A 12,561-nucleotide genomic window follows, 5' to 3' on the forward strand; every position below is an offset into this window, starting at 1 on the left:
GCGTATTACTTTTGAAAGACTCAAGATGACACTGTGAAGCTGAAAGAGTCAGTGCTGGGAGGAAAGATTCATTTTTTCCAATATACAGGAATATCAGATGTTAAGTCCAACCCTAAAACAAAGCAAAACACCCAACCAACAAAGTCATACTTCACCACACTAAAAACAAAGTGAAACAACAAAACCCCCAACCTTTCAAAGAAGATTTTGGCTACACCGCACTGCTGCCAGCAGCAGCAGAATCCCTGGGTAGGCAGCATCACTGGTCCCCAAGGGCACACATCCAGCCTTTATTCCAAAAGACACCAAGGACTGGAAACGCATGACTGAGGAAAGCTAGCACCTCCTGCACCCAAATATAGGCAGTGGCAAAGATGAGTGGGAAAGGAAGGTACGAAGCATCCCTGGTGAGCTGCGTGAGAGGGGGTGGAGGACCTCTTCTGGCCACTCACTGCAGGAGAGCAGGGAGATCCATGTAATTGAGTACAAAACCACAATACAAAGCAGACTGAAGCCACATGTTGGAAAGACTGAAGGGACAAGCAGCACTGGCAGAGCATTTTCCAGCAGCTTACGTGAGAGCAAGGACTCTATGCAGCCCAGTGGCTGCTGTAAGCAAAAGAGATACTGTCCAGGAATGAAGTCAGAGGCATATGAAGTGGCCTGTTTCCACTTCACAGATAAAACAAAACGGGGAGACGCAACTCACCAGCATTAACAAACAGCAGCATCAGGTTTTCTGAACTCCACCCCAGGACAGGAAGCCTGCTGCCAGTAAGACCAAGGAATCTGTAGAGCCCGATTGAAGAAATACAGGGTGGAAAAAGTATTTTCAGAAGCCAAACAAAGAAGTCCCTCCATACTAATCTTGTCATACAGAAAATAAGTATTTCTAAGGAGTGGCTGGTTTGGGGTTTTTTAATAGACACACGCTCCTGGGCACAGCTCACCAATCCTTGTTCCTAACACATGTAGGCAGCCAGGCATCAAAGGCAACGTGCTCACTATCAGCTCCTCCACAAAGTCCGTAAGCTAAAAAAGTCCACAGGTTTGTCACTACCCTTCACATACTGGTGAGGAGAGGGGTGGGGAGAAGGTTTTGATAAGGGACTGAACATCAAGTTGTGTGTCTGCAAGCACCGGTTCAAGGAGAACACAGTGAGCATCTTGTGTCAGTGAGCCCAGCCAATTCCCCTGCCTGTAAATAATTTTAAAAAGTCTTTTGCCTTAAAGATCAACCAAGAAAAGCACTTCGCTTAAATGGTCCAACATGTCCCTTTCTCAAATAGCTTTTTCCCTCATTTAAGAATTAAATAATATATAGGCTAATTCTCCTTTTCCGGCAGATCACCATTAACATGGGAGCTGGCAGACCCTAGCTAAAGTGAACTAATCATCAGATTTCCTTTTTCATAGCTCTTTTAGGAAGGATTTTAACAGTTAAGCTGTACCTCCAGCAGGCTGGAGAGTCAAGTCCAAGTGAGTCCATTTTATTTTAAATCTGAGGAGAGATGAGAAGTGTGGATTAGCCACTAGTGAGCTCCCTAGGCCTTTTTTCCAGCAGTCTATTAGTAATTGAGCTCCATAACACTCAACAGATGCATCTGCCCAACCTTGTCCCACTTGATAGGACGGATTCTGGAGAACTGGCAATTACTCATTACCTAAAGATTTCTTAGATGTAATTCAATTGGTACCAATTCTGTATATTGCTCCCATTGAGAATATATATGAGGAATCAATGCATTAATTAGAAGATACACTACAGGCCGTGGATTCCTTGTTATGTAGATGATGCTTATGTCTACTTTGGGCCAATACATACCTCATGGGAAGGAGAAGTCACCTGGTGATGACAGAGGCAAACTTAACTCACTTCTGACAATAAATGCATTCATATTTGAGAAAAATGCTTTTATTACTCCAGCAGATCTTATCTATGCAATTTTTCCCCTCAGTGATCCACGACTGTATGGGTTCAGTGACTTCAAGGCATGTAACGAAGCCAGGCCTGTTTTCCCACGAGTGAGGTGGGGCCAGAAGGAGAGGAGACAACAGTTTGACGAGTATTACAGGTAATTAAAAGAGAGCTTTGGGAACACCTTTTCAACATGTTTAATCATTAAGCATTTAAATATTGCATGTGTCCAGACAGATACAACTTAATACCCTGTAAAGCCCTAAACAAATAGAAAGAAACATGCTTAAGGAACTTTTAAAAAGTACTTGCAAAGGGTTGGTTTTTCCCCTCCTACACACTTCAGCCAGGACATATTTAGCCTAAGGGCTAAAACGGAGGAAAGCCTGAACTGATTACATCATTTTCTTTCTATAGGACTGAACACCTGGGAGTACTGCTCTCAGTTAAGTGGCTGTTGCTTTGCTTATCTCCACCTTCCCACATCGTGCTTCAATATGATGATCACCACCATAAAAATGCCTGAAGAAGGGAGACGGACACTGAGTGTTGACCTGTTTGCTTCTTTCCTGATCAGGACATGAGCTATGTGACAACAGTAGATTTGAGATTGACTGCTGGCACTTAAGAGAAACAGCTACTACTAAACTTCAGCGCTAACGTTTCTTGGTAATTCAAGCATCCCATGCACTGGCAAGAGAGCATCTTTCCAAAAGCCTTCCTTGCCTTGACAGCTTAAATCTGCCAAAACACCAAAAAATTCAGAGTAAACAGATTATATTGAGTCACCTTTTCCCTTGCCCATCAGTAAAGAAACTATATATCAGATGAAATCCAGCAGAGGAGGTAGGAAGTAAAGTCTAGTGTAACTAAAAAAAACCCTCCTCTTTCACACCACCAAGCAAACTCAACCCCAAGGCCTAAGCACTGCAACCCAGGTAAAGAAAAACAGCAATGACGCTACTTCCAACTGAACTGTGGGCATGCCCGAAAAACAAAAAGCATAAAGATGTAAAAATACTTTGGTATAAAAAGAAGAAGGAGGCCTGAGCAGAGATAAGAAGATATAAATAAAGTTTAAAAGCAACGGATACACAAAGAGTAACTTAGCTTTACCTTCTCTCATCTCTGGAGTCTCACAAAATAGGCAACGGTTTTTAAAGCGATGAATTTCTCTCCCCTTAAGTTAGTAATCAGCTTTCCTTCCAACGCAAGGATTTAGTGGAAGAACTACATACTTGCTTTTTCAGGAAGTGTTTTTACAGGACCCAGCAGGGAGGCACGTGGCTTGCTGGCTACCAAGGACCACTACCAGTGCAGAAGCAGGTATGAGTTCAAAGACTGATAACTGATTTCTAGGTTCAACACCTACCAGAGAGGATATGTTCATGTTGTTTCACATAAGCAATGTAAATCCATACAACCACCACACATCCCAAAAACCTTTTAAGAATCTTTTTTTTGGTCTTTTTTTGCCTTCAAGTACCCTGAATCTGGTCACTGATATAGCAGAAAAAAATGTGCTACAGGAGCGTTAAAAAGCTACACTGACCTCCGTTTGCTTCAAAACACTTTAAAACACCCTGTTCAACAACAGCTTGAGGACAAGTTTTTTTAAATTATTTAACGTATATAGCCCATTCTCTTCAGAGCAAAGCTATTTGATCTTACTACAATGTAACCACCTGCTCATTTGAAAGGAAGCATTAGCTATTGCACTGAGTCACGGTTTGCTATAAGCATCAAACCCTCTACTTAGCATTTAGTATCACCATATGCCGAACAACCCCGGTCACTCTAAAATTGCTGCTTATTACTCTTCACCCCACAAAACAAGTAACCTAGTTTATAGCAAACTCACTGTGCAATCTGTAACGCAGCACTCTCCAGAGATGCTGTGAATGTACCAAATCCTGTTGCTTGTTATTTATACCAAGCTTATTATTTTTCCAGCTCCAAGCTGGTTGGTTGTTGGGTTTTTTTAACCATTTTTCTTGAGCTGAAATGTCTTTGTAAAGAAAACACAAAATTGAGGACATTGCTAAGTTCTGAAGAGCTTTGGCAGAGACCTTTCAGCACATCTGCTTTATGATCCAGAAATGAAGTACTTTTTATTAAAGATGCAAAAATACTCACTCCTAAAACAAAACTGTTCTGGCCGTCACTGCTCCACCCTGTCTTCTGAGGGTTTTCAACCAGCAAAGGGGTATATTCCTGTTTGATATAACAAGATTTTGAACAGGCCAGTAGCAAAAAAAACAAACCGTGGCAGTGGATGCCCCCCAATCTATCATCTTTCCTATTAAGAAATAACCTGAAACTTTACTATTACATATAGTAATAATAATATTTATTATTACTACATCTCTATTACAGCATTAACAGCCATTGCAACTTCTTATGAGCAAGGTTGCTAGGAACAGACAGTTGCTTTCAAAACTGAAAAATGCCATTAAATTTTCCTTAATGGGGTTCTGATATATACTAGAAACATTAGAAGGTTGGCTAAAATCCACGAAGTATTTATTAAAAAAGCTTCTAGAGATGCCAGGTTAAGTGTTTAGGTGTAACCAACACAAAGGGTGGTTCTGGATTACTCATGTACTCATCAGTTCCAGCAATTAAGTTTCCAGAGAGGAATGCTGTGTCATATAACATGTGACTCAGAGTAATGTCTGGAGGAAACAACACTTCTCTTTCTTTTCCTATAAAAAGCTCAACCTGCTTTTAAGTTGAACCAAGTTACCTGGAAAAAAAAAAAACCACCAAACCAAATCTTTCCTGCAACAAAGGAGCTAATTTCAGCATCTCTTGCTTAAGCACGTGTGCAAGAACAGAAGTGTATTTTAAATCACTTGCAAAGAGGATGATCACACAACCTGACAGCAAACCAGTGGCTTCTGGAAACTCAGCTGAAAACAGCCCCTGCTCCTCCTTCAGAAGCGAACTAAGAAATATTTTGTGGTGGTGTATTTGAACACCTGGTGTACTTTGACCTTGCATCAGTTTTGCAGCCTCCCAAAGCTTTGGCTGGCTGACCTGCTCCTGGGCAGCTCTCAGTTAATTCCCCTTCTGCATCTGACCACAGTCACAAGACTCCACCATATTGCAACAGCTCTGAGGGACGATCACACACACACATACACATGTACGTAACCCTGTGCACTCGTTGTGACTGAAAGGTGTAAAAAGGATGACAGAAACACCAGTGGGATCCCCACACGTTCTGGAGGTCCGCCAGGACACAGGAGCTCTTGCTGCCAACAAAGCAAGCCTCCACACCACTCGTGTTGTCCCAGCCATACAGCAGTTTAAGTCTCTGGAGCTCTCGTCTAACTGGCATCGTCTTTCTAAACAGATAAAATAGGTCCTTTTGCTCATTACCTGTGCTTTCCTGGTCTGCAGGTGTATATCCTTCTGCTGTTCCCGGTTAAACACCATGGTTGCCCTTTAGATCAGAGAAACACAAAGATTTTCTCAGTGGCAGCTCTGCAGTTAGAAGCTGGGATCTGGAAACAAAGGCCAGCCTTGTTTCATATCTTTATCAATGATCTGGATGAGGGGTCTGAGTGTGCCCTCAGTATGTTTGCAGACGACACCAAGCTGGGCGGGAGTGTTGATCTGCTCAAGGGCAGGAAGGCTCTGCAGAGGGACCTGCACAGGCTGGAGCGATGGGCCGAGGCCAATTGTATGAGGTTTAACAAGGCCAAGTGCTGGGTCCTGCCCTTGGGTCACACCAACCCCAGGCAACGCTCCAGGCCTGGGGCAGAGGGGCTGGGAAGTGCCCGGCGGAGAAGGCCCTGGGGGTGCTGGCTGACAGCCGGCTGGGCATGAGCCAGCAGTGCCCAGGTGGCCAAGGAGGCCACCAGCCCCCGGGCTTGTGCCAGCACTGGTGTGGCCAGCAGGAGCTGGGCAGGGATGGGGCCCCTGTGCTCGGCACTGGTGAGGCCCCACCTTGAATGCTGGGCTCAGGTTTGGGCCCCTCGGGACAAGAAGGACATTGAGGGGCTGGAGCGTGTCCAGAGAAGGGCAGCGGGGCTGGGGCAGGGTCTGGAGCACAAGTGTGCTGGGGGGCGGCTGAGGGGGCTGGGGGGGTTTAGCCTGGAGAAGAGGAGGCTGAGGAAGACAATAGGATTAGAGAAAATGGCCCCAAGTTGCACCGGGGGAGGTTTAAATTGGATATCAAGAACAATTTTTTAACTGAAGAAAATGGTCAGGCATTGGAACAGGCTGCCCAGAGAGGTGGGGGAGTGACCATCCCTGCAGGTGTTCAAAAAACATGTAGACATGGCACTCTGGGACATGGTTTAAGAGGCCTGGGTGTTTGGGGTAATGGTTGGACTCGACCTTAGAGGTCTTTTCCAACCTTAATGACTCTACGATTCTGTGATTGCTCTGCTGAGTCTAATGCTCAGCACCTCTCTAGAGGTGAGAGCAGAGAAAAACAAGGTGGCACACTGTGCTACTGTAATTCACTTTCATATGGGAGATGTGCAGACACCCAGTTCGAAGCAAGTGTTTAATACAACTGCAGTCACATTTTAACCTAGAGGAGTGAAGCATTCCATAGAAGAGAAAAATAGAAACAAGACACTCTTTTCAAACTCACTGACTCAACCAGAAGGACATTTTTCACACGGCAGGGCGTTTTCACACATGACTGAATCCCACATCCAGCTATAGTGCTCCCAGCTCATGAAGAGCCACTCCTATTTTCTTATCCACTTATTTTTATCCGAGAAGTCTCATTACTCAGGTGTGTCAAAATCCCCTGGCTAAAGAAGTCACCACCTAAGAATGTCAATTTGGTTTTATTTCTTCCAAACCCAAAATTTCAACCCAAAGGCCTCTGTTTACAGGCAACAGATTGTTTCCTTAAGAAATACTGTAATGGGACACAGACCGGTAGTACCATTGATTTTTCCATCAAACAGTTAATTCCTTTGTTGTTTGCCCCATATCTTGCTACAATGCTGCTTGTTTTCTGTATCAGTAGTTTGGCACGTATCAGGTACTCTGGCTTCTTTAAAGCCTTTGACAGATCAAGTTGGCCTGCATGGTAGTCCTTAGAAAGAATCTGAGCTACTCTTTACCTAAATACCACCTGCTGCTATCATCAAGAAACTTCTAGGAAAATACCCTCAATTTTTTTAAGTATGGCTGGCTGGATATAGCAAGTCACTCATTTATTATGTATAAAGGGACCCAAAATGTCGATACTTGGGCTTACGCAGAGCACTGCAAGGCAAATGCTTTTTCTTTCAGAAAAAAAAGAGCTTATACCAAATTCACATTTCAATAACATGCGGTACCACCTGCTTGTAGGCCTGCTCAGCGATCCCTCTGTTAAAACAGTGAGGCTTAAAATTGTACTAACGCTGATCTCTATGCCAAGGAGGGGCAGAGACATGAGAGTCTTGGCTATTTCCTCCATTTCCTCTATTCTTCAGCAGCAGCACTGCACCCTTCTGCAAACACCAACTTCATGCTCTGCTGATGCTATCTCTTGCCCTTCAAAGGAGTTTCTTATTAATCTGAAAGACCAACACTTCAGTACAAGCAAAATTAGCATCTTAAAAAACAATTAAAAACCCCTAAACAAAACAAAAAACCAAAAGCAAAGCCAACACACCCACCCCCCCTCCAAGCGAGCGTTAATACATTATCTCTTTCCTGCTAGAAGTCAACACCAGGGCCCCTGGGGATGGAAGGGGCTTTTTCCTGTTAAAGATAAATTTACCCAGTCTCCACTTCCTGAGTATTTGTTTGCACACCATAGAGTCACACAGAATACAAACCAGAGAGAAATCCAGCTCCTTCATTTGCAATATATTTTTGTGGCACCTCAGTGGGACAGTTAACTACCTCGAACACATGACCCACACCTGCTGTTCATGCAATGCGTGTCTTCTCTCTTATACCCAGGTAGCAGACCCAGAATGACATTTACCCAACTCAAAGACTCTGAAGACGAAACACAAGTCAATTATCAATTAATCACTGCCTCCAGCTCCCTTTTTTCCCTACATAACTGCAAGTAAATATTCACAGGTTAAACGGCACTGACGCAGACATACCCACCTATCCAATGCCTTAACTCATTAATAAGCATGACGTAGATCAATACTGCAAATAAGGGCTTCAAATATCCATTTCCTCCATCCCAAGGGCAAAGGGAACAATGCAACAAAAGTGATAAGGAGCTATTTGTGAGGACTGCAGGGTGTTGTAATCCCAGTATCCTGTGTTGGCACAGCCAGTGTTATCACCGCGTTACACACAGATGAGCCATGCAATTCCATCATCACAACATACATCCTTTCCTTGTGACTTCCTCCACACGGCAAGTGCCACGAGTTTACCTGGGTTCAAAGGGTGACCAGATGAATTCAGAGCAGTGAAGATGAAATGACGATCAGGAAGCCTGAGCCATTAATCACTAAAGGCTCAAAGAGGTTACTGAGGAAATGTGTTTAAAAGCCCCTTTACACTCCTCCCAAAAAAGGGGGGAACATACAGCAATGCCACCACAGGCGTGTGTTGGTTTTGGTATAACTCAAAAATCTAATTTTACTTATACATCTACCAATGATCGAAGTGTGATAAAAATGTTCCCAGTCCCTATTTTCAGGTGCTGACCTGTTAGACTTCATATTTATAACCTTGACCACTGTGATGCATATGAGAAGCGAGAGGAAGGATGAAGACCTAAGTGCTTGCTGCTTAGCACAAGCTTTGTGCTCCAGGCCCAGGAGGCTTTTCTGTCCCACAAGCCAAGAGTTTAATACTTCCTGAGGGAAGCATCTCCTGGGCTGCAGAAGAAAAGGGTATGATCACAGGATGCAAAATAAGCCAAGGTATAAACATGGAAAATATTAGAGATTCTGTTACATCAACAATTAGGAAACACCAGCACTACCTTCTACTTCAGTCTGCTTGTTTAAAGATGGGACCTTTGATTCATTTATGGGTTTTCCCTTTGGTGCTGCACACACTTACAGACTGGGCAGTAGTTTTCTGTAGTCCAATTTATTCCTATAGGAAGTACAAGCATCAGTTCTGTGTAAGCACTGAAAGTGGCAGCCTGGTCCTTCCACTAGGACAATTAAAACTCTCTTCCTAGCACACATCTCCCCAAAAATTCAGCATTTACTGAAATCCCAATTCATTATATTTCTTACATGTACACTCCCCTACAAGCACCTGAATTTGTGTTGTTGACTACAATGTCGAGAACTAACTTTAACAGGAACCCAGAGAAGTTCATCCTGCCCCCACTGAAGCCAAGTCGCAGCAGCTTTGACCACAAATGGCATTGTGCACCCCAGGCAGAAGCTGAAGCCTCTGTTTTCTGGCACATTTTGAGTTCTGCTTAAGTGTAGCATCCATCCACATCAGATAAGACTCCATGTGTATCAATTTCTAAATTTCTTAGCAAGTAATGTATTTTAGAAGGATGAACGTGCATAGATTTGATTTGCAACTAAGTAGCAGGTTTCGTTTCAACTCACTTCCTATTGATACAGTTAATTTTAATGACCAAGGGTATGTCTACCGCCTAAATATAGCCTTACTAGAGAAACTACTAGGAGCTCTCTCAATACTAAAAAACACTCAGTATATTTACACTGCAAATATACTATGCTGTAGCACACACAGAGCAGTAATTACTAAATCAAGCCATGGCCAAATATCTTTCCTCTGGCATGCATCAAATACATTTTAGCTGGTGCATACCACATTCACACTTGAATTTCTGTTCTTGACACCAGCCACAACAGAAAGACTACATAGATCTTTTCAAAACCCACACAGGAAGCCATCACGCCATTCTGAACTCAGTATTGATCCTGGAAGTCCCCATATGATCAAAGAACAGACAAGTGGAATCCATCCGCATGATACCCCTGCTCTCAGTTACTCATGGTGGATTATCCAAAGCCAGAAATAACTGGAGCTGTTTCTGCGTGAGCTGGGTGGGACAGACGCTGTAGACAACACCATCCTTCCTGTCCTCTCAGAAACTTGAGTCAAAGGAACTGCCCATTTCTTTTAAAAGATCAGTCTTAACTACTCCCAAAGGATGACATTATTTGGATATTATTGTGCTGCGTGCTATGATATCTTAGAGTAAGAAGAGATTAGTTTCTTCCCTACCCACATCAAAGAGGACCAATCCAGAACAGTATTTCCACAGACCTCCTGTTGACCGTTAAAGTTTGTATTTGGCAAAAATCACTGTCTGAGCTTTTACCCCTGCAATTACACTTCACAAAAATGCAGTCTGTAAGGAGTTTAAAATATCTAACAGGGAGAACAAAAAGGTAAAGGTAAATACTTGAGCCTTCTAAAGAGGTGGACTTGCCCTGTTCATTTACACAGTACTATTAGATTTACTTGGTGATCGGCATTTCTGCAAAAAAAATACAGTGCTCAAGCATGCTCAGCTTCACAGTGTGCGTTTACAGAACCGCAAGCCTTGAAGCATTATTTTCTGTGTCTTCTACAGCTCACAAATAGCAAAAAGCAGGAAATGTAGCTTCAGACCTCAGGAAACCTGAACTTAAACCAAAAGTAAAACAGCCTCATTTTGCAAACTACCCTACCAGCACAATATAGACAATTCAGTCTACACCTTTTCAGCATTTTCATCCAAATCTGTTATTTTAGATTTCAGCTGAGCGCAATAAAAATGGAATAGTCTTGGAAAGTTTTTGAGAAGCCACAGCTCTTAATTGTTTAGAAAGTGCGATAACAGTATTTGGTGGGGAGAGAAGAAAAGCCCCTCTGTATCACCTATGCAAATTGCTGCCATTTAAGTTTGCTGAAGCAGTTCTCAAATGGATGAGCGGGGGAACAAGCAATCCCCCAGTGCTGATGCTGTGCATGCATTAATAAGGAACCACTTGCTGCATTAATAAGGAACCACTGTCCTCAGACCTAAAGGCTTTAATCAACTTGTTTCACAGATCCTTTCTAAAATACTGCCCCAATGTTTAACACCTCTGCCCCCAATACAATCCCATAATTAAAAGTTCATGTGGGGTGGTTTGTTACTGGGTTAGTTAAACAAAAAAAAGGCCATCTACCTTCACAGGCTTCCCATCTTTCCCAGGTAATAATCTTCTATCACTCTTCAGGCCACCCTTCTCCCTAAGAGGACAAGAAAGGAACACTTTACCTCGCACGTTCGGTTTCTGTTTTGCTTTGGAAGAAAACTCTCCATCTGAGCCAACACTCCTCCAACATCACAGGAGATATATATACATATAGATATAGAGATATATATTTATATCGACACACAACAGAGGAGAAGGAGAAATACAGCCCTTCTGTAGACATTCAGTTACATTAGGAAAGACAAGTAGGGGAGGATAAAGCTACATGCACAATGTTGACTCAGACACTAGAGCCAGGTTGAACAATCCAAGATAAATACTGCATCCATCCAACAACAGGGAGTTTCCTCACATATTCCTGGCTTTTGCCAGAAGACATGCTGTTTCTACTTGGGAAAGACTGCCATCCTGGCAGTTCACACACATTTTTGCATGTCCAGCTAAGCTTCAGGAAAGCCACCTCACTCACACACCTGAAGGCCTGTATGCAGATAAGGAAGTGCCTGCAGGGTGTCATGGGGAAAGCTGGCATACAATTTCTGGGAACTCAACACCCTTGGGTGCCTCTCTGTAGTGCCCTTGCACCACTACACACAGCATGGGGAACATGCGGGAGGTCTGACTGCACTTGCAGGGCTGCATATGGGGGAGTGTGGCCAGCAGGCTGAGGGAGGTGATCCTTCCCCTCTGCTTAGCACTGGTGAAACTACCCCTGGAGCGCTGGATCCAGTTCTGGGCTCCTCAGTGCAAGAGAGACATGGACATACTGGACAGAGTCCGGCAAATGTCCACTAAGATGACTAAGGGACTGGAGGAAAGGGTGAGAGAGCTGGGACTATTCAACTGGGAGAAGAGAAGGCTCGTGGGGTTTTAATCAATGTATAGAAATGCCTCTTTTACTCTGAGGGGGGTTGAACACTGCACCAGGTTGCCCAGAGAGGTTTTGGAGCCTCCATCCTTGGAGATACTTAAAACCCAACTGGACATGGTCCTAGGAAACCAGCTCTAGGTGACATGGGTGGGCATGACAAGATGACCTCCAATCTCACCAACCTCAACCAGCCTGTGATTCTGTGATCATTTTGCCAGTTCATTTGTGCACCCAAGATATCATGTATGATAAACACAAGTATTCAGAAGAAGCTTCTCAGTCCTGTCTGCAGTACCACCCATGGCAGAAACCCACAATGTCACTGTGTTGAGGAGCATCTCTCACGAGGAAAGGCTGAGAGACCTGGGTTTGTTCAGCCTAGAGAAGACCGAGGAGGGATCTTATCAATGCTTATAAATATCTAATGTGTGGGTGTCAAGAGGATGGGGCCAGACTCTCTTCAGTGGTGCCCAATGACAGGACAAGGGGCAACGGGCACAAATCAGAACACAGGAAATTCCACCTGAACATGAGGACAAAGCCCTTCCCTGTGCAGGTGCCAGAGCAGGGGCACAGGCTGCCCAGAGAGGCTGTGGGGTCCCTTCCCTGGAGACATTCACCCCCCGCCTGGACGCGGTCCTGTGCCCCCGCTC

At 43.9% G+C, this 12,561-nt stretch overlaps 1 protein-coding gene across 12 annotated transcripts in view; it reads right to left on the bottom strand.

Annotated features, from left to right (window-relative positions):
* The window catches only part of SGMS1 (sphingomyelin synthase 1), a 98,773-nt gene that overhangs the window by 36,621 nt on the left and 49,591 nt on the right, over positions 1-12,561 (bottom strand). For 3 of the 12 annotated variants that reach the window (XM_075109588.1, XM_075109580.1, XM_075109590.1), the window contains exon 3: positions 11,008-11,071. The exons of the other annotated variants lie outside the window; for them this stretch is intronic. The gene's annotated coding sequence lies outside the window, so the exon portion shown is untranslated. The remainder of the gene's footprint in view (positions 1-11,007; positions 11,072-12,561) is intronic. 12 annotated transcript variants of the gene reach the window in all.

This window comes from Phalacrocorax aristotelis, chromosome 14, assembly GCF_949628215.1.
Source record: "Phalacrocorax aristotelis chromosome 14, bGulAri2.1, whole genome shotgun sequence".
NCBI classification, from domain to species: domain Eukaryota; kingdom Metazoa; phylum Chordata; class Aves; order Suliformes; family Phalacrocoracidae; genus Phalacrocorax; species Phalacrocorax aristotelis.